Source organism: Narcine bancroftii, chromosome 1 (genome assembly GCF_036971445.1).
Source record: "Narcine bancroftii isolate sNarBan1 chromosome 1, sNarBan1.hap1, whole genome shotgun sequence".
Taxonomy (NCBI): domain Eukaryota; kingdom Metazoa; phylum Chordata; class Chondrichthyes; order Torpediniformes; family Narcinidae; genus Narcine; species Narcine bancroftii.
In genome coordinates, this window is record NC_091469.1 from 88,511,663 (window position 1) to 88,532,975 (window position 21,313).

The window sequence follows — 21,313 nt, forward strand, 5'->3', positions numbered from 1 at the left end:
TCTTGGATTGCATGGTCAGCTCCAGGAACACTGGCTGGTAAAACAATTGCAATGGCTTCAAGGGAAGGTGAGCATTTTTTTTCTCTCAACAACAACATGAGCCTCTGTTCAACCCTCAAGTGGCTGCTTTTAATTTAAAGCCTTCTTTTCAAGAGATGCCAAATCTGCAAGAGCCAAAACGGGGAATTATGAGAATAAATCTGGAGTATAGTGACATGCAGCATTGATGTATTAGCTGTAACCTGTCCTTAAATCTGCAAGCTGTCAGCTTTGGCTATGCTACACCTCACTTTACACCCTGTTTCTGTCTCCTTTCAGTGCTCATCATTCTGTAACCTGATGCTTGCCCTTATTAAATTGTCTGCTCACTTTGCATGCAACACATGTAGGCATGCTGACAAGCAATATGCGGGCTCTTCATCAAGCAAGTCAACTTGGTTCCAATTACATCATCCCAAAAATTAGAGGAACAAGACCAAATATTATGTCTGGGCATTCTGCAGCCAGACAGCATAAACATTGGATTCTCCGTTTTCCATTAAAGCCGTCCCTTGAGTTTCTCTCTTTCTGTGTCCATCTGTCTCCTTTCCTTAAGCTCCTTACACCTTTCCCTTAACATACAGAGAGCTATCGCCTTCCCTGATCACTTCCCAGCTTTTTTCCCTTCTACCCTCCCCACATATCCAGAGGCGTATCTAGGATATGGCAGTGAGGTGGCACTGTCCTTGCCTTACCCACCTAATAATCAGGTCCTTAGCCAATCTCCACCTGAGAAGGGCAGTGCTGCACTGCTGGGGCTCACTTGAGCACCCTGGAGCACTGCTTTGGGCTGGCATCTCATCAGGCCTCTTGGGGCCATTCCAGCACCTCACTCAATGTGGAATGAATGGGGAAAATGGCCATCTTTGTCTTCCTTACACATAATCTCCCATGCAGCTGGAACTGCTTTGAGGGGATACAGTGAATCACCCGCCGGCAAGCAGTTTTGCCTGGTAGCGAGGCGAGGGCTGCAACTGACATGTACATCCCCACCATGCATTCAAATTTTGCTGACCAACTCAAGCAAGAGGGGAACTCCGAAGTCACCCACCATGCTGGAAAACCATATTTCCTATGCGTGTACACACAGATAAAGCACACAAGGTGACAACTTTCCAAAATCAACAGCAACTAATAAAAAGGCCATAGCAGCAGTTTTCAGCCATGCTTTATTGGGTTTTGAATTTCAATTTAGAAATGAGTGAGTGTCCAGCATTTGTGCCACATTGATGAATGGAGAAAGTATTGTCTTTTTATCACTGTTGGGCTAACAACTGGTATATGAGAAGAGTTTGAAGTTCATGGTTTGCACCACGTCGAGTTGATATGTTGCCGTGCTGTTCAATCACAGCATGTGACGCGCACCACACACGCAGATTTTACTTTGTTCTAACGGTTGGTGTGTGACAGTTTTTTAAGCATTTTTTTTAAAAAGGGGAGGGGTGGCGCCAATGTCAGTAGCAGCACTAGGGCGCCATTTACCTAGATAAACTACTACCTGTATCCATCTATTGCCTCTTATCTGTTACACTGGGCTCCTCCCACTGCCCTTTTCTCCCTCCTCTCCTCTCCTCTCCTCCCTAGCCCTTCCTGACCTTTCATTCAGGCACCTGCCTACTTTTCAGCCATATCATGACAAGGGCCTCAGGCCTGAAGCAGGTTTGAAACGTTGTTTATCCTTTACTTGCTACACCTGCTGAGTTTCTCCAGCACATTTACAGAATGAATTGCACTACAATCCAGTGCCAGCAGAATGAATATATAGGTATATATACAGTACAGCTCCGATTAACCAAAATGGTTGGGTCCGGCCAAATTTCAGATAAATGATATTTTCAGATAACTGGTAATTTTTTTTAAAAATAGCCCAGTAGCCACAGTAAATCACTTGTAACAATATTTAAACAACAAACAAAGGAACACTTTGTAAGCGTAAAATAACGTTTAGTTCTCACCAAAAAACCACCTGAACAAAATAAGATAAATCCAACACCAAAAACTCAAAAGTCTACTGAGGTTTTTCCAAATTTTTTTCAACCTGTGATATCAATTTGGCTCCTAAAAAAAATTTCAGATAACTGAGGATTTCTAATTGTTTCAGTTATCCTCCTTTATCCAAAAACTTTTCGGATGCAAAATTCCTTCATTTTGGCTTGAAATTTTTCTGATAAATGAGGATTTTTGATTTTTTAACGACATCCTCATTTATCCAAAAAGATGTCATTTCTGGGTCCAAAAGAATTTCAGATAACTGAGGATCTCAGATATTTAGTGTGTGCGTCCATGCATGTGTGGGTATGTGTACGCACGCATGTATATGTGCGCACGCGTGTGTGTTTTTGCCTTCTCCATTTGAAAAGAAAGTCACACAAAAAAGAAAAGCTCCTAATGTGTTTCTGGCAGTTAGTTTCAATGGCACATCAGTGGTTGCTCTGCAAACCCCAGAATAGCAATGCTCAATGTTACAATCTATGATTACTGAACCATGCAAGTCTTCTCCTACTAAAACTTCATCAGCTTCGTCTTTATTCCTCAATTCTTTCTTAAACTGCTTTATCAATTCCTCAGAAGAAGCTGATAATGTAATCAAGGTTAGGTATCCCAGGTAGATGAAGGAAGATTTGAAAAGCTCAGACTCAGCTGGAAGAAACAGGTTGGGCAAGCAAAATCAAGTGACCCAGGCATGTGATAAACGTTGGGGTCCTTGTAGTGGAGCAGTCATTGTTGGAGTGGGTTGAATTCCAGAGGTAAAGCATTGGCTCAAGTGGCTTCAGAAAGTCAGGGCTGAGGTGGTGGTACAGGAGTTGAAGTATACAAGGGTTACCCTATGTGAGGAACAAAAAGAATACAGTAGGTAGGCACAGGTTTAAATGTATGTTAAATATTTTTTTTTCCTCTAGTCATTAACAGTGGGAATGGGAGCCAGGGTAGGGAAATTCTCCTCTTGTAGAATATGGGTAGCCAGGGAAGCTAGCAGCATCCCTCACAACTTTATCTGTGATAAGTGCATCCAGCTGCAGCTCCTGACAGAGTAGATGTAATGGAGCCAGATTTCAACTTTCAGATTTATTGTCAGAATACATACATGAAATCACATACAACCCTGAGATTCCTTTTTTCCTGTGGGCACAGCAGAATTGCCATGAATTGGTGGTGCAAAAAAATAAACTGTACATTGCATAAACATGTAAATAAATAAAAGAACTGTAAGCAGATAAAGAAAGTAAATAAACTGACTGGGCAATACAGAGAACACAAATGAAAATCAATAAAATGTACAAGTAAGAGTCCTTAAATGAATCTCAACAAGAGGTTAAACTCTGGATTTCAACCCAAAAAAGAAGAATCCTAGCTTTTACCTCGCTCATAGCCTGACGAGCAATTCTGATGAAATGGAAAGTAATTCTTCATCTACTCATATGCAATAGTTGGATGATATTATGTCTAACTTAAGTTTGGAGAGAATTAGAGACATCATTATCGATGTCGACAAGATGTGTGGTCCTATCACAACTTGAAGATTTAGTTGTGTGAATACTCCAAGGATTCCCAGCCTGATGTCCAAGAGTCGCAATGTGATTCATATCTACTTACTATATGTAGATTAACCTTGTTTAGTGGGTGGGATCTTTTTTCTTTTTATCTTTTTTCATTCTAGATTACAATTAATAATGACCAGATTATAGAATAGGATGAAGATTTATAGTCCCTACATGGGATTCTTAATTCTATCTTATTATTTTCTGTTTAACGTGAGAATCAAGGTTTTGAGTGAGATATGTAGCCTGATAATTATGGTTTATATTCAGTATTACAGTTTAGATATGTTTTGTTAATACTATGAATTGAATTGAATTATGTAATCAGTTAGAAATAATGTATGAAGATTTTTTTCTATTAATATCAATAAAAATATTTTAAAAAGAAAGAATTTTTGATTGAGTTTGTTATTGAGGAATCTAATGCTGGAGGTGTAGTAGCTGTTCCTGAACCTGGTGAAGCAAGTCTTGTAGCACCTATACCTCTTTCCTGATGGCAGCAGTGAGAACAGGGCGCAGGTTGGGTGATGTGGATTTTTGATGATTGCTGCTGCTCTCTGACAACAGCGTTAACTGTTGATGTACTCAATAAGGAGGAGCGTTTTTCCTGTGACGTTCTGGGCTGTGTCCACTACCTTTTGGAGGGCTTTATGCTCAGGGGTATTGGTGTTCCCATACCAGACCATGATGCAGCCAGTCAGCACAATTTATACCACACATCTGTAGAAAGTTGCTAGGGTTTCTGGTGTCATACCAAACCTCTGCAAACTCCTGAGGAAGTAAAGGAGCTGATGTGCTCTCTTTATGATATCATTAGTGTGTTGGGTCCAGGAATAGTCCTCTGAGATAGTGAGTCTAAGAACCTAAATTTGCTCACTCTCTCCACCTCTGATTCCCCAGTGACCACTGGATGGTACACCTCTGGCTTTCCCTTCCTGAAGCCAACAATTAGCTCCTTGGTTTTGGTGACACTGAGTGCAAGGATGTGGTTGGGGCACCATTCAGCCTCATTTTCAATCTTATCCTGAATGCTGACTAATCCCCATCCTTTGTAAAATCCACGTCAGTGGATTTTTTCTTGGTGAATATCTATTGCTGCTGGGTTTATGGGTCCTCTGGGCTCGTAACACCATATTGAAAACTTTGAAAACATTTAACCACTCCTGCATCTGCAGATTCCGCTCCCTCCGCAGAGTAGTCCAAAAAGATGAACAATAGCATTATAGATAATTAACACCCACTACCCCAAGTTTATAGATAAAGCCTCTGATCAGGAAGACTTACTAAGCAGGGATAAGGAGACATTTTAAGAGGGTCAACCCAATAGTGAGAGGCATCAAAGAGCATTACATTCTGGGTGGATGCCATTGCTGTTTCGTATAACTTTATTGAAAGAGCTGCTGTGAGCAAAGCACAACCAAGGTACTGCACTGGCTGAATATTTGTTCCCAACTTCATCAAAGGTTTACATGTTACTTCAGATAACTTTTACAATTTTAAACATACATATCTTTACCCATTATGTTATTATTTTATATTTAAATTTTTTTTTGCCATTTGCTTGAGTCTGCCCATTACTTGAATTCTGTATGCCAGTAGTTTTACTGTATTTTTTTTCTTTTAGTTGCTATGTCAAATTCATTCTGTTAATAATGGAGATGGATTCAGCAAAAGAAGATATTTTCAGAGACTGAGAAAAATGAAGGGTTTTTTCAGTTGGGTAATTCTAGGCAGTTATTGGAGTAAGTAATCTTGTCGGCACCATTTGGGCCGAAGTATTTGACCTGTGCTATCTTTTTCTATTTTCTATTCTTAAATCTGGAGTCTGGAATGCTGATGGTTATTAACAGTCTGCTCATTCATTCTGCACAGGAAGATGAATCGACCACATCCCCGATTCACTTTCATTTAGCTTGAAGGTGCAATTAGCATATGGTTAACATACATGAAAATCCCTGATATCCAGAATTTAAGCAACCCCCAGCAGTCTCAATCAACCGACAAAATATCAAGGAAAATAAATAAAATAATTGAAATAAAATGACAGTTAAAAAATGTAAGTTTAAAATTGCAAAAGTAAGTGTTCTCTGAAGTAACACACAAACTTTTGGCAAAGATGGGAGCAAATATTTAGCCAATGCAGTGGCTTGGTCGTGCTTTGCTCTTAGCAGCTGGTTGAATAAAGTTGTGTGACACAGCCATGGTGTCACCCAGGATGAAGAGCTCATTGATGTTTCTTGCCATTGGGGTAATTCTCTTAAAGTGTCTCCTTTTCCCTGCTTAGTCAGAGTTGCCCTGGTCAAAGGCTTTATCTGTAAACTTGGAGGGGGGGGGAGGTGTAAATTATCATGTTATTAATCGTCTTTTGGGCAGCTCCAATGATGGGGAGGAACTTGTAGATGCAGAGACAGTTAAATATTTTCAAAGAATGTGACTGAAAATAAAGTAAAATGCATTAAGGTTTATATATTCATGCAAGTGAAGTTGGTTCACACAGTATAGTGTAAGTAGTTTCAAATTTTTCTCTTTAAATTGTTTATTCTTAATGCACGAGTATTAGTTAGGCATTGTAAGAGTGAGTCTCAAGCAACCAGAAAACTCTCTTATCCAGCATCGACTGTTAGCGCAACACCTTTACAGCGCCAGCAATTGGGTCCAGACTGGGGTTCAAGACCTGAGCTGTCTTTAAGGAGTTTGTACGTTCTCTCTTTGTCTATGTGGGTTTTCTCTCGGGGCTCTGGTTTCCTCCCACCATTGAAATCGTACCAGGGGTATAGGTTAATAGGGTGTAAATTGGGCAGCATGAACTCATGGGTCAAAATGGCCAGTACGTCTAATTTAAATTAAAAAAAAAATAAAATTTACCAATCCACAAAGGAGCTTGTAGCTGGAGGACTGGGACATCGTTGGAGCCTATGCACTCTGGTAATGCGCTTACTAAACAGCTGCGGCTATGCACGATTCTGTTGTTCGCATGGGGCTCCCACTACAATAACATAATTTCAACTTAGTTATGAAATTCCTTTTCCAACTCAGTGATTTGTTTCTCCAATGCCAAACTTATCGCCAAATACTTTTGTTTTTAACTTTCGTGGAATAACTAATAATTTGACCATGCAAATATGCTTTTAAAGCATCCCACATTACAAAAGTACTCCAAACTGAATTAAGATTTTCCGCCAAAACTAAAGCAATCTGATCCTTAACAAAAGTAATAAACTCTGGTTTCTTCTTATTAAATGTGGATTATAAAATAGTGGCTAAACTAATGGAAAATCGACTTGCTAAATATTTACCTCAGTTAGTACATACAGATCAAACAGGTTTTATTAAGAATAGATGTGCACCTGACATTATTCTTAGATTGATAATGTTGATCAATGTATCAAGACAGCATCCCAACCAACCAATGGTGGTTGCGCTTGATGTGGAAAAAGCATTTGAGAGGGTTGAATGGAATTTTTTATTTAAGGTGTTGGAGAAATTCAATGTTGGCCCTCTTTTTACCAACTGGGTTAAGGCATTGTATAAAAACTCGATTGCTTGGGTGGTGACAAATGGCCAAACTTCTTTGCCATTTAAATAATCATGATCAACTCATCAAGGTTGTACATTGTCACCAGCCTTGTTTGCATTGGTTATTGAACCATTAGCTCAGGCAATTTGACAGACAACAAGGTTAAAGGGATAAGAATTGCAGATGATGAATATAAGAGTGATTTATTTGACAAATCCAGAACATTCTTTGAAATATTTACAAGAATGTTTAGTTCAATTTGGGGAGTTATCTGGGAAAAAGGTGAATTGGGATAAGAGTGAAATATTGCCAATTTTGGAAGGGGATTATGAAGAGTATAAAAATACTATAAAATTAAGATGGTCTGATAAAATTAAATATTTAGGGGTGAATGCAAAGTATCAATCTTTGTATAAGTTAAATTATGTACCTTTATTGAAAAAAATTAAAATGTATTTGATTAAATGGAAGGATTTTCCATTAACATTAATAGGTCAAGTAAATTGTATTAAAATTAATATTTTTCCTCTTATTCAATACTTATTTCAGTCAATTCCATGTTTACTTTCAAAGGGTTTCTTTCAGGATTTGAATAAAGTGGTGAGGAAATTTTTATAGAAGGGAAAGTTAGCAATCCACAAAGGAGCTTGTAGCTGGAGGACTGGGACATCGTTGGAGCCTATGCACTCTGGTAATGTGCTTGCCAAACAGCTGTGGCTATGCACGATTCTGTTGTTCATGTGGGGCTCCCGCTGCAATAACATAATTTCAACTTAGTTATGAATTTCCTTTTCGAACTCAGTGATTTGTTTCTCCAATGCCAAACTTTCCGCCAAATATTTTTTAATTAGCTTTACAGAAATTGACATGGAAGTATTCATTAGGTGAACTTCAGTTGCCTCATTTTCAAAAATTATTATGAAGCTGCACAGTTGAAGTTTATTAGTAGAATGATGGATATTAATCAGCCTCCTAGTTGGGCCAAGGTGGAGTTGGTGGGGGGGGGGGGTGGGGAGGGGGATATACTATATTTTTGTATTGTATAAAAACTTTTTCTTTTGTTGTTATTAATTTAATGTTGTTTTTAAAAGTTTTAGATAAAGTTTTAAAAACTCTCTTATCCAGAATTAAAGGAACAGGCAGCCTCAAGCAATCATCAAAAAAAATCTTGGAAAATAAATCAGTAAAAATTATGGATGTTTAAAATTGGCATTCCTCGGCTTTTGTTTGCCAATCATGCTACATGCAATCTCGAACAACCAGAAAATTCATTTATCTGCCATATAGGAGCCGGAAACCAGCTTCAAAATTCAAAGTTATTGTTAGAGTACACAGGACATCACATACAATGCTAAAATTCTTTATCCATCAGGGCAGGCAGAATTTCTACTTATCAGTAGTGCAAAAAAAAAAACTATTCAAAAAAATGCACAAATCTAAAAGCAAAATGAAAATTTTAACAAACTGACTGAAATACAGGAAATAAATATTCAATAATTGATAATGTACAAAGTATGAGTCCTTAAATGAGCCTTTGATTGATTTTATTGTTTAGGATTCTGATGATGGAGGGGTAGGAACTCTTCCTGAACCTGGTGGTATGAGTCTTTTAGAACCTGTACCTCTTTTCTGATGGCAGCAGTGAGGACAGAGCATGTTCTTGGGGTTGTGGATCCATGATGTTTGCTGCTTCTCTCCAACCGTAGCATTCCAGGAAGATTTCATTGATGGTGGGGAGAGTTTTAACTGTGCTGTACTAGTCAGTGTCCATTAAACTTTTCAGGGCTTTTCACTCAGTGTTATTGGTGTTTCCACACCAGGCCATGATGCAACCAGTCAGCATATTTTCCACGACACAGCTGTAGAAGTTTGCCAACATTTTCAATATCATACAAGACCTCCACAAACGCCTCAGAAAGTTCAGGAATAATTTCTACCACTCAACCACCTGAACAATGGATAATTCAGAGACTCATTTAGGGGACTAGTATTTTTCTCATTATTTATCATTGAAAATTTATATATCTGTATATGCACTTTTTTTTTAACCTTTTTACCTATTGTTGACATTTCTTTCTGGAAATTCAGCCTGGCCTGGGTGAATTCCAAGGGTGGAATGATATCATGTACTGTATGTCATCTGGCAATAAACTTGAACTTTGAACTTTTGAATGGTGGGGGATGAGAATAAAAGATGGGGCTAGTATAAATGGGTACTCAATGGCTGACATTCACTCAGTGGGCTGAAGGACCTGTTTCCATACTGTGGGGCCTGATGAAGTCAGGCAGCATATGTGCAGAGTTTGAGGTAGAAACTGCTCACTTGCAAATAAACCACAGAAGATAATAGAATACATTTCAAATCAAATACTTTTTTTCTAAAATTTAGTTCCATTGTAGCAGAAGTGGGATTGTCTTGAAAGTTTCAAATCAATATCCTTTCTTCAGAAGCAGCCCAGAGGTAAAAACAGGTACTCAGAGGCAGACTATAGGAGAATTGAGGAGTGAACAAATAATAGCATGCTTTCAGAAGATGAAGGGAGATAAAATGGATACTGTGGAAAGTGAGTAGGGATATAAAAAGGATTAAAAAAAAAACAGGATTATTGGAGAATTAATGGAAATAGCTGCCGAGGTTCAGTTTTGGATTTGATGGGCTGAAGAGTTTGATTCTTAGCTATGTCTCTATTGGAGTACAGTGAAGAAAAATTTGTTCACATATTTTAGCTGCCTTATTGCTCATTAGAAAATGTTTTTACTCAGCATTCAGCAGATTTTCCTAACATAAATAGTAATGCAACGAGAAATATTCTCAGTGTGGCGATCTACAGTGCCACTGGTGAATAAAATGACAGTTTAATCTACTCACAGAACTACCAGGTATTCCCTTGAAGGGTCCAAATGCTCAAACTCTTTCTTTGATCTGAAAGGTTTACTGAAGAATGTACAGTTAATGATCAGTTTCCCAGTATGATGATTTTGCTGCCGATCCCAGCCACATCTCAAAGTCTGATGAACACCACAAAACTGGAAAGACTTTCCACACATGAGAGTCATCAAGTGCTGGAGGAGTTGAGTGAGTCAGGCAACATCCATGGAAAGCAATGGATAATTGACATTCTGGGCCAAAAATCCTTAATCGGGAATATTGCTGTTTCGTGTTGTGTTTGTGCTTTGCTTCAGTTTTCCAACATCTACTCAACGAAGGATCTTAAATGCTTTTCCTTCAGCACAGAGATGCAAGGAGTACAGGGAGAGGAACACAATGGAGAAAAAAAATTGTCTCGTGTCACAACACAAAATGCAGATGAGCCATTTCTACCATGGATGCTGCCTGATTCGATGAGTTCTTTCAATCTCTCATTCTTAGAACTGTGGAAGTAAAGGTTTGAAGGGTCTATCTGGTGTAAATTGATCAATTTTAAATAATGCCGACAAATGCTTCGCTGCCTGGTAAAAGAATGCAGAGGATTGTAAATATTCAGAGAAGTGAAGGGCCCATGACTTGTGTTGCCAGGTAACCCTAGCCAAGCAAGTCAAGTTCCAGCAGCCTGGAGTTTCCCAGATCAAATGACATGTCAGAACAATGGTTGAGGAAAGTGATTGGTCACATAATTGTGTAATTTGCAGGTGAATAGTGTGCAGCCTAATCTTTCTTCTTTGGCTTGGCTTCGCGGACGAAGATTTATGGAGTTGGTAAATGTCCACATCAGCTGCAGGCTCGTTTGTGGCTGACAAGTCCGATGCGGGACAGGCAGACACGGTTGCAGCGGTTGCAGGGGAAAATTGGTTGGTTGGGGTTGGGTGTTGGGTTTTTCCTCCTTTGCCTTTTGTCAGTGAGGTGGGCTCTGCGGTCTTCTTCAAAGGAGGTTGCTGCCCGCCAAACTGTGAGGCGCCAAGATGCACGGTTTGAGGCGATATCAGCCCACTGGCAGTGGTCAATGTGGCAGGCGCCAAGAGATTTCTTTAGGCAGTCCTTGTACCTTTTCTTTGGTGCACCTCTGTCACGGTGGCCAGTGGAGAGCTCGCCATATAACACGATCTTGGGAATGCCATGGTCCTCCATTCTGGAGACGTGACCCACCCAGCGCAGCTGGATCTTCAGCAGCATGGACTCGATGCTGTCGACCTCTGCCATCTTGAGTACTTCGACGTTAGGGATGAAAGCGCTCCAATGAATGTTGAGGATGGAGCGGAGACAACGCTGGTGGAAGCGTTCTAGGAGCCGTAGGTGATGCCGGTAGAGGAACCATGATTTGGAGCCGAACAGGAGTTTGGGTATGACAACGGCTCTGTATACGCTTATCTTTGTGAGGTTTTTCCAGACTCTTTTGTGTAGTCTTCCAAAGGCGCTATTTGCCTTGGCGAGTCTGTTGTCTATCTCGTTGTCGATCCTTGCATCTGATGAAATGGTGCAGCCGAGATAGGTAAACTGGTTGACCGTTTTGAGTTTTGTGTGACCGATGGAGATGTGGGGGGGCTGGTAGTCATGGTGGGGAGCTGGCTGATGGAGGACCTCAGTTTTCTTCAGGCTGACTTCCAGGCCAAACATTTTGGCAGTTTCCGCAAAACAGGACGTCAAGCGCTGAAGAGCTGGCCCATTCAGAGCCATTCAGCCTAATGCAGATAGGGTTATGCTCGTCACATAGGAGAAGACTGGTTTATCGATTGGTTAAGCCAGATTGCGGCAGGGTATACAAACCCATGCATTTGTATGATCAGCGATCTCCTTGATCCTCTACGGAGGTGATGGACCTCCCACAGGCCTTTGTAATGAGTAAAGGAAATTGGCTGAAGAAAAGGCTGAGTCCTTCACTCCTAAAAGAGAGTAAACAGCTGATTGGGACCTCACCCCAGAACCTAGATAGAAGATGAATACTAATCCTCAACAGAACAGGGGGAGAGGAATTTGTCTGAATTGGAGACTTCCCCCACAATGGAGGTATTCGTAGAGAGAATGGGATTGTGGTTCCCCTTCCATCTGGCTGTTACACTGGAAGGCCAATTTGACATGACAAAGAAGGCCAATATCATCTCAGTGCCAAAGAGAAATGGAATGACGGGCCTAAATGATAATGTCTGGTTGCTCTGACATCCATCATATTGAAGTGCTTTGAGAGGCTGGTCATTTTTCACATTGGCTCCTGCCACCTGTAACCCATCCCAGTTCACCTTCTGCCAGAACTGATCCACAGGAGATGCCATCTCCTTGGCCCTACACTCAGCCATGGAGCATCTGGACAACAAAGACACCCATGGAAGACCACTATTTATGGATGACAGTTCCACGGATTAGTATCAAGCAAACGAACAACCCTCTCTGCAATTTCTAATCTACACCCCGCAATCAGTGAGGATTGGTGACAACACCTCCTCCTCAATCATCCTCGACACTAAGTTACCGCAATGTGCTCTAGTTCAACTACTATACAGCTCCATGGAAAAACACAATAGCAATCCATCTACTCTACAAACTTTGGATAACACCATCCTCCCAGGCAGAACCTCCAGCAGGAGAGAGATAGAAAGACTGATGGCTTAGTTCCAGGTTAACAACATCTCCCTCAATGTCAGCAACACAAAATAAAAGCTAATTATAAACTTCCAGAGGAAGGCTGGAGCTCAATCCTAAATTTGCATCAAAGTTGCTGAAGAGGAGATGACAGACAGCTTACATTTCATTGGTGTAAACCTCTCCAATGACTTGTCCTGGTGCACCCATATTAGATTTCAGATTTTAGATTTATTGTTTAGAGTACATGCATGAAAGATTCCTTTTTCCTGCAAGCATGGCAGAATTACCACTAATATTAATACAATAGCTGAGAAAACAGATCAATGCCTCTATCAGAGCCTGAGGAAATTTTACACAAAACCAGCATCCCTTTACTACCTCGACAAGTGAACCATTGAGAGCATCTTATCAGGGTGCATCATTGTGAGGCAAAGGAACTGCTCTGCCGAAGGCCAGAAGAAACTGTTCAGGGTTGTGTACTGTCTCAGGACATCAACACATCCCCCTCCCCTCCTTCTACTTCATCTCTAATACCTTTTGCCTTAGAAAAGCAGCCAAGATGTTAAAAGACATCTCCACCCTGGCCATTTTCTCTCTTCACATTATGAGCAAGGGTTGTGAAAGGAAGAAATGTCAACGAGGGCAGGAACAACAGTGTGAAACAGTCCAAGTTGAAGACTGAATGAGGGATGCAGGCAGAGAAAAAGGGAAAAAAAAACACCTACACACAGGAAGTGTAAAAAAAATTGCCAAATGAAAAGAGCTTCAGTTTATTTATTTATTTTTAAAAAGTCCCTCACCGATTTAGGAAATGGAGACTGACGTTGGAAAGGAAGTAGTAAGAGGCAGAGTTTTGAAAAGGCTCTGGGATAGATCCAGCAAGGTGTTGACACCTAGAAATTTGAAGTTTTCTACCCACTCCACTACTCAGCCCTCGATGAGGACTGGGTCACATTCCCGACTTCATCTTGAAATCCACATTAATCTCCTTGGTTTTGGTGATGTTGAGCGCAAGGTTGTTTTCGTTACACCATTCAACGAGCCCCGGTCCGGGCAGAGGGTAGGCGGCGGCGGCCCCGATCCGGGCAAGAGCAAAAGGGAGGCAGCGGCCCCGGCCTCGGTCGAGTGAGGCAGGCGGAGACCCCGGTCCGGGCACAGGGAAAGCAGCGTCGGCCCCGGCCCCGGTCCGGGCAGAGGGTAGGCGGCGGCGGCCCCGATTCGGGCAAGAGCAAAAGGGAGGCGGCGGCCCCGGCCTCGGTCGAGTGAGGCAGGCAGAGGCCCCGGTCTGGGCAGAAAGCTGGAGGCGCCCGCCCCAGTCCGGGCACAGGGAAAGCAGCGGCGGCCTCGGCCCCGGTCCGGGCAGTATGGACCGACCTAGGAGGGGAGGCAGACCCCTCCAGCCCGGTTAAGAAACCTGCATAGGAGAAGGCCACTCCGTTATAAAACCTACGACCCAAGGACCTCGCTGCCACGTCCCAGCTTGCGTGGCCACGGCACACAAACCATGGGTGTAAAGGGTGGGGCCAGTACTGCGCGCACTGCACTCCACCTAAAAGCTCCTTTGCGCAGGCCCGAGGACAGGTCCACGTCCTCCCCCTCCACGTCCTCCCCCTCCACGTCCTCCCCCTCCACGTCCTCCCCCTCCACGTCCTCCCCCTCCACGTCCTCCCCCTCCACGTCCTCCCCCTCCACGTCCTCCCCCTCCACGTCCTCCCCCTCCACGTCCTCCCCCTCCACGTCCTCCCCCTCCACGTCCTCCCCCTCCACGTCCTCCCCCTCCACGTCCTCCCCCTCCACGTCCTCCCCCTCCACGTCCTCCCCCTCCACGTCCTCCCCCTCCACGTCCTCCCCCTCCACGTCCTCCCCCTCCACGTCCTCCCCTCCACGTCCTACCCCTCCACGTCCTCCCCCTCAAAAGATGCTCACAAACTCAAGCTAGCATGCTGGAACATCAAAACCATGCTAGACAAGGCTGACAGCCACCGACCTGAACGTCGGTCTGCCCTCATTGCACATGAACTCCTCAGACTTGACATCGACATAGCCGTTCTCAGTGAAGTCCGCCTGGCAGATGTAGGCAGCCTCCAAGAACGCGGCGCGGGCTACACACTCTACTGGTTTGGCAAGCCTTTGGATGAACGACGCGTATCTGGTGTAGGCTTCATGGTGAAGAACTCCATTGCCTCCAAACTCAAAAACCTCCCGACAGGCCACTCGGACCAGATCATGTCCATGCGACTCCCCCTTCAAAACAAGCGTCGCATCACCCTCATCAGTGTCTATGCTCCAACCCTCCAGGCGGAACCAGCAGAAAAGAACAAGTTCTACACTGACCTGCCCAACCCCATTCAACGCACCCCTAGAGCCGACAAGGTTGTCATCCTTGGCGACTTCAACACTCGCGTCGGCAAAGACTCAGAAACCTGGCCAGGAACCCTGGGCAAGCATGGTGTCGGCAAGTGCAACGACAATGGGCACCTCCTGTTGGAGCTCTGCGCAGAACAGCGGCTTGTCATTACAAACACCCTTTTTCAGCAGAGGGACCGCCTGAAGACTACCTGCATGCATCCCCGATCCAAGCACTGGCACCTCCTGGACTACGTCCTGGTGCGAGAAAGAGACAAACGAGATGTGCTCCACACCAGGGTCATGCCCAGCGCGGAATGCCACACTGACCACCGGCTGGTTCATTGCAAGCTCAACCTTCACTTCAAGCCAAAGCCCAGGAACAGTAAAGCCCCCAGAAAGAGGTTCAATGTTGGAAACTTCCAGGCAAACCTCAAAGCAAAGCTCGACGATGCAATCAGCCTCACGGACTCGTCCCCTGAAACCCTCTGGGATCAGCTGAAGACTACCATACTGCAATCCACTGAAGAGGTACTGGGCTTCTCCTCCAGGAAAAACAAGGACTGTTTCGACGATAACAGCCAGGAAATCCAGGAGCTGCTGGCAAAGAAGCAAGCTGCCCACCAGGCTCACCTTACAAAGCCGTCCTGTCCAGAGAAGAAACAAGCCTTCCGTCGCGCATGCAGCCATCTTCAGCGCAAACTCCGGGAGATCCAAAATGAGTGGTGGACTAGCCATGCCAAGCGAACCCAGCTCAGCGCGGACATTGGCGACTTCAGGGGTTTTTACGAGGCTCTAAAGGCTGTGTACGGCCCCTCACCCCAAGTCCAAAGCCCGCTGCGCTGCTCAGACGGCAAAGTCCTCCTCAGCGACAAGATCTCCATCTTCAACCGATGGTCAGAACACTTCCAATCTCTTTTCAGTGCCAACCGCTCAGTCCAAGATTCCGCCCTGCTCCAGCTCCCTCAACAGCCCCTAAGGCTAGAGCTGGATGAGGTCCTCACCCGGGATGAGACATATAAGGCAATTGAACAACTGAAAAGTGGCAAAGCAGCAGGTATGGATGAGGGAATCCCCCCAGAGGTCTGGAAGGCTGGCGGCAAAACTCTGCATGTCAAGCTGCATGAGTTTTTCAAGCTTTGTTGGGACCAAGGAAAACTGCCTGAGGACCTTCATGATGCCATCATCATCACCCTGTACAAAAACAAAGGCGAGAAATCAGACTGCTCAAACTACAGGGGAATCAAGCTGCTCTCCATTGCAGGCAAAATCTTCGCTAGGATTCTCCTAAATAGTGTCGCCGAGAATATTCTCCCAGAATCACAGTGCGGCTTTCGCGCAAACAGAGGAACTACTGACATGGTCTTTGCCCTCAGACAGCTCCAAGAAAAGTGCAGAGAACAAAACAAAGGACTCTACATCACCTTTGTTGACCTCACCAAAGCCTTCGACACCGTGAGCAGGAAAGGGCTTTGGCAAATACTAGAGCGCATCGGATGCCCCCCAAAGTTTCTCAACATGGTTATCCAACTGCACGAAAACCAACAAGGTCAGGTCAGATACAGCAATGAGTTCTCTGAACCCTTCTCCATTAACAATGGCGTGAAGCAAGGCTGCATTCTCGCACCAACCCTCTTTTCAATCTTCTTCAGCATGATGCTGAACCAAGCCATGAAAGACCTCAACAATGAAGAAGCTGTTTACATCCGGTACCGCACAGATGGCAGTCTCTTCAATCTGAGGCACCTGCAAGCTCACACCAAGACACAAGAGAAACTTGTCCATGAACTACTCTTTGCAGACGATGCCGCTTTAGTTGCCCATTCAGAGCCAGCTCTTCAGCGCTTGACGTCCTGTTTTGCGGAAACTGCCAAAATGTTTGGCCTGGAAGTCAGCCTGAAGAAAACTGAGGTCCTCCATCAGCCCCCCCCCCCCCACATCTCCATCGGGCACACAAAACTCAAAACGGTCAACCAGTTTACCTATCTCGGCTGCACCATTTCATCAGATGCAAGGATCGACAACGAGATAGACAACAGACTCGCCAAGGCAAATAGCGCCTTTGGAAGACTACACAAAAGAGTCTGGAAAAACCTCACAAAGATAAGCGTATACAGAGCCGTTGTCATACCCACATTCCTGTTCGGCTCCGAATCATGGGTCCTCTACCGGCATCACCTACGGCTCCTAGAACGCTTCCACCAGCGTTGTCTCCGCTCCATCCTCAACATTCATTGGAGCGACTTCATCCCTAACATCGAAGTACTCGAGATGGCAGAGGCCGACAGCATCGAGTCCACGCTGCTGAAGATCCAGCTGCGCTGGGTGGGTCACGTCTCCAGAATGGAGGACCATGGCCTTCCCAAGATCGTGTTATATGGAGAGCTCTCCACTGGCCACCGTGACAGAGGTGCACCAAAGAAGAGGTAGAAGGACTGCCTAAAGAAATCTCTTGGTGCCTGCCACATTGACCGCCGCCAGTGGGCTGATATCGCCTCAAACCGTGCATCTTGGCGCCTCACAGTTCGGCTGGCAGCAACCTCCTTTGAAGAAGACCGCAGAGCCCACCTCACTGACAAAAGACAAAGGAGGAAAAACCCAACACCCAACCCCAACCCACCAAATTTCCCCTGCAACCGCTGAAACCGTGTCTGCCTGTCCCGCATCGGACTTGTCAGCCACCACCGAGCCTGCAGCTGACGTGGACATTTACCCCCTGCATAAATCTTCGTCCGCGAAGCCAAGCCAAAGAAGAAATTCAACGAGCTGATCTATCTCCCTCCTGCAAGCTTCCTCTTTGTCGTTTGTGATTCTGCCAACAACTGTGGTGTAATTGGCAAACGTACATGGAATTAGAATTGTACTTGGCCACACATTCATGGGTGTATAACGAGTAGAGCAGTGGGCTAAACATGTATCCTGTGCGCTTGTGTTGATGATCAGTGAGGAACAGATGTTGTTTCCAATTCATATTTACTATGGTCTTCCAATGATAAAGTCAAGGATCCAGTTGCAGATGCCTTGAGTTTACAGCTTCTTGCCAGTACTGAGGGAATAATGGTATTGAAGGCCAAGCTGTAATCTATGAAGAGCAGCCATATATATGAATTGCTGTTTTCAGGATGATCTAGAGCTGAGTGAAAAACAGCGATATTGCATCTGCTATGCAGAGATTGTGACGATAGGCATATTGCAGTGGATCCCGATCTTTGCTTAGGTATTTGTTAATTCTGGCTATGACCAGCCTCTCAAAACATTTTATCACAGTAGAAGTTAGTGCGGTAGTCGTTGAGGCAGCCCACACTACTCTTCTTGTGTACCAGGATGATTGATGTCCTTTTGAAGCTGGTGGGAACCTCTGACCGCTAAAATGAGAGGTTGAAAATGTCCGTGAACACTCCGGCTAGTAGTTCTAATGTCATGGATTGTAGTAGGCACTGTTTGGTTCTTCTTCTCAAAGTGGGCATAGGCATTCAGCTCATCAGGTAATGAAGCATCACAGCCATCTATAGTGTTCGCCTATGGCGACGCACATCCTCAAGTTGAACCAGCCCCGCTTGTATCGCCATGTGGCGGGGCAGCCATGGGGAAATGGTGTAGTCAGAGGTTTCTCTCTGGCTCCAGCATCCCTTCCAGTGCGCACCCTGGGCAGTGATTATGATGTCACAATGCACCAGGTGACTGAGCTCATGCTGCCCTTAAAGGGGTGCGCTGAATTGGAATAAAAACAATCGTTAACGACCCTCAACATGGTGGCTGTGTTTCTTCCACTGCTCACACCGCCTCAGTGGTGACCCCGACAAACCCAGATGTTTCTCTAGACTCAAAACACCATGGATTCAGCAGAGGTTAATGCTGTCTCCATCCATCAAGCTTCTCCCCTTTTGGACCCACTGATCGAGAATGTGGTTTGGGCAGGCGGAAACACAATTTCAACTCCGCAACATCTCCTCAGATGCCACGATGTTCTAACAAGTCGTGAGCGTTCTCGACCAAGATACAGTAGCGAAGGTGGATGACATCATCCACCACCCCCACTGGCTATGGGCAAGTACACCACCCTCAAAGACCTGCTGCATGGGAATTTCAGGCTAACTCCCCAGCAATGGGCTTCCAGGATCCTTCAGCTAGATGGGCTTGGGGACCATAGTCTGTCGGCACTGATGGATGAAATGCTGGCCCTGGTGGAAGACCACAAGCCTTGTTTTCTCTTCCGCCAGATATTCCTGGATCAGATGCCAGAGGACATCCAGCTGTTCCTCACAGATGAAAACTTTTTGAACCCGAGGAGAGCAGCAGCCCGTGCGGATGCCCTCTGATGAACAAAGAGGGAGAATGAGGCAGCCCTCAACCAGGTCACATGACCATGAGCCAGCCGATCACAAGCCCATAAGTGCCACCAGCCCTGCGGGTTTCAGGGAAATGACCACGCCAGCCGCCATTGGTGCCTGCGACGGCTGGTCACACAAACAGCCTCCTTCATGTGACGGACAGATACACCGGCCGCCGATTCCTGGTGGAGACAGGGGCTGAGTTTAGCGTACTTCCCTCCACAGCATTAGAGATTCATACCCGATCTTGAAGTCCAACCCTAAGGGGGGCCATTGGCTCCACCATTAGGCCCTACGGCACCCGCAAGGCACAGATCCAGGTCGGGAAGGAGAAGTTCCACTGGAGGTTCATCCTTGCCTCCGTGGGCACCGTGCTGTTAGGGGCCAACTTCCACAGAGCTCATAGTCTACTGGTTGACATGAAATGTAAAAGGCTGGTCAATGCCCAAACATTCCACTCCATCTGACTGGACACAGCAGAAGCCCATAGGCTCGAAATCACCACCGTAGTTGCAGCCAGGGACGAGTTAAATGAGATCCTCCACGAATTCCCCGCCATCTTAGAGCCATGGTTCAACACAGTCCTGCCCCAGCATGGTGTCTTCCACCACATCGCCACACGGCCCCCTGCTGCACGCTAGACCCAGACGGCTGCTGCCCGAGAAGCTCCAGCAGGCAGAGGAGTTCTCTAGGCTCCAGGAACTGGGAATCGTCCGGCGTTCGGACAGCACCTGGGCATCGCTGATCTATATAGTCCCAAAATCGTCCGGGAGCTGGAGACTATGCGGGAACTACCATCGGTTGAATGATGCAACCACCCCCGACAGGTACCCGGTGCACCACATACAGGACTTTTCCGCCAACTTCCATGGTGCACAGGTCTTCTCCAAAGTGGACCTCGTGCAGGGATACCATCAGATCCAGGTGCATCCAGAAGACATGGGTTAGACAGCCATTATCATCCCTTTCGACCTCTTCGAGTTCCTGCATATGCCCTTCAGTGTAAAGAACGCAGCCCAAACATTCCAGCACCTCATGGACATGGTTGGAAAAGACCTGGACTTTGTGTTCATTTACCTGGACAATATTCTCATTGCCAGTCACAACCGCGATGAACACAAAGCCCACCTCGGCACACTCTTTGCCCGGCTGGCGGACTTCGGCCTCACGGTCAACGCGGCCAAATGCCAGTTCAGCAAGGAGTCCCTCCAGTTCCTGGGGCACACCATTTCAGTGGCTGGGGCTGTGCCAGTACCGGAGAAGATAGTGGCTGTTCAACGATTCCCCAAACCCTCCACCCTGAAAGGCCTCCAAGAGTTCGTGGGGATGGTGAACTTTTAACATCGTTTCATCCCTGGAGCCGTGCACACCATGCGCCCATTGTTCGTGCTCATGGCCACCAAAGAAAAGACCATCGTGGTCAGAGGAGGTGGACAGGGCTTTCATCATGACAAAGGAGGCTCTAGCCAGCGCCTCGCTGCTGGTGCATCCGTGGCCGGAGGCACACACGGCGCTCTCCGTGGATGCCTCAGCTGCAGCAGTGGTGGGGAGTTCTGGAACAGTGGCTCAATGTACAATGGCGCCCGCTGGCCTTTTCCAGCAAGCAGCTGCACCTGCCAGAGCTCAAATACAGCGCCTTCGACCAGGAGCTCCTGGTGCTGTATTTGGCCATCTGCCATTTCCGCTACTTCCTCGAGGGCAGGCCGTTCACAGCCTTCACGGATCACAAACCCCTCACTCAAGCACTGGTGATGGCCAAGGATCCGTGGTCCGCCAGACAGCAGCACCACCTCTCATACGTTTCTGAGTTCATGACCGACATCCAACACAGGGCCCGCAAGGACAATGTAGTGGCGGATGCGCTCTCCTGTCCAGCCATCAAAACTCTCATGCCCAACCTGGATTACAAACAACTGGCTCAGGCACAGTGGATCGATGCGGAGACGCAGGCCTTGCGGACCGCCATCTCGGCCTCAAACTCAAGGATGTCTGGGTGCCCAGCAGTCCGGACACATTGCTCTGCAAT

The 21,313-nt window shown here is 45.5% G+C and overlaps 1 protein-coding gene across 19 annotated transcripts in view; it reads right to left on the bottom strand.

Moving 5' to 3' along the window:
* Nucleotides 1–21,313, bottom strand: part of LOC138760976 (astrotactin-2-like) — a 1,981,947-nt gene that overhangs the window by 1,158,719 nt on the left and 801,915 nt on the right. The gene's annotated exons all lie outside the window — the stretch shown is intronic.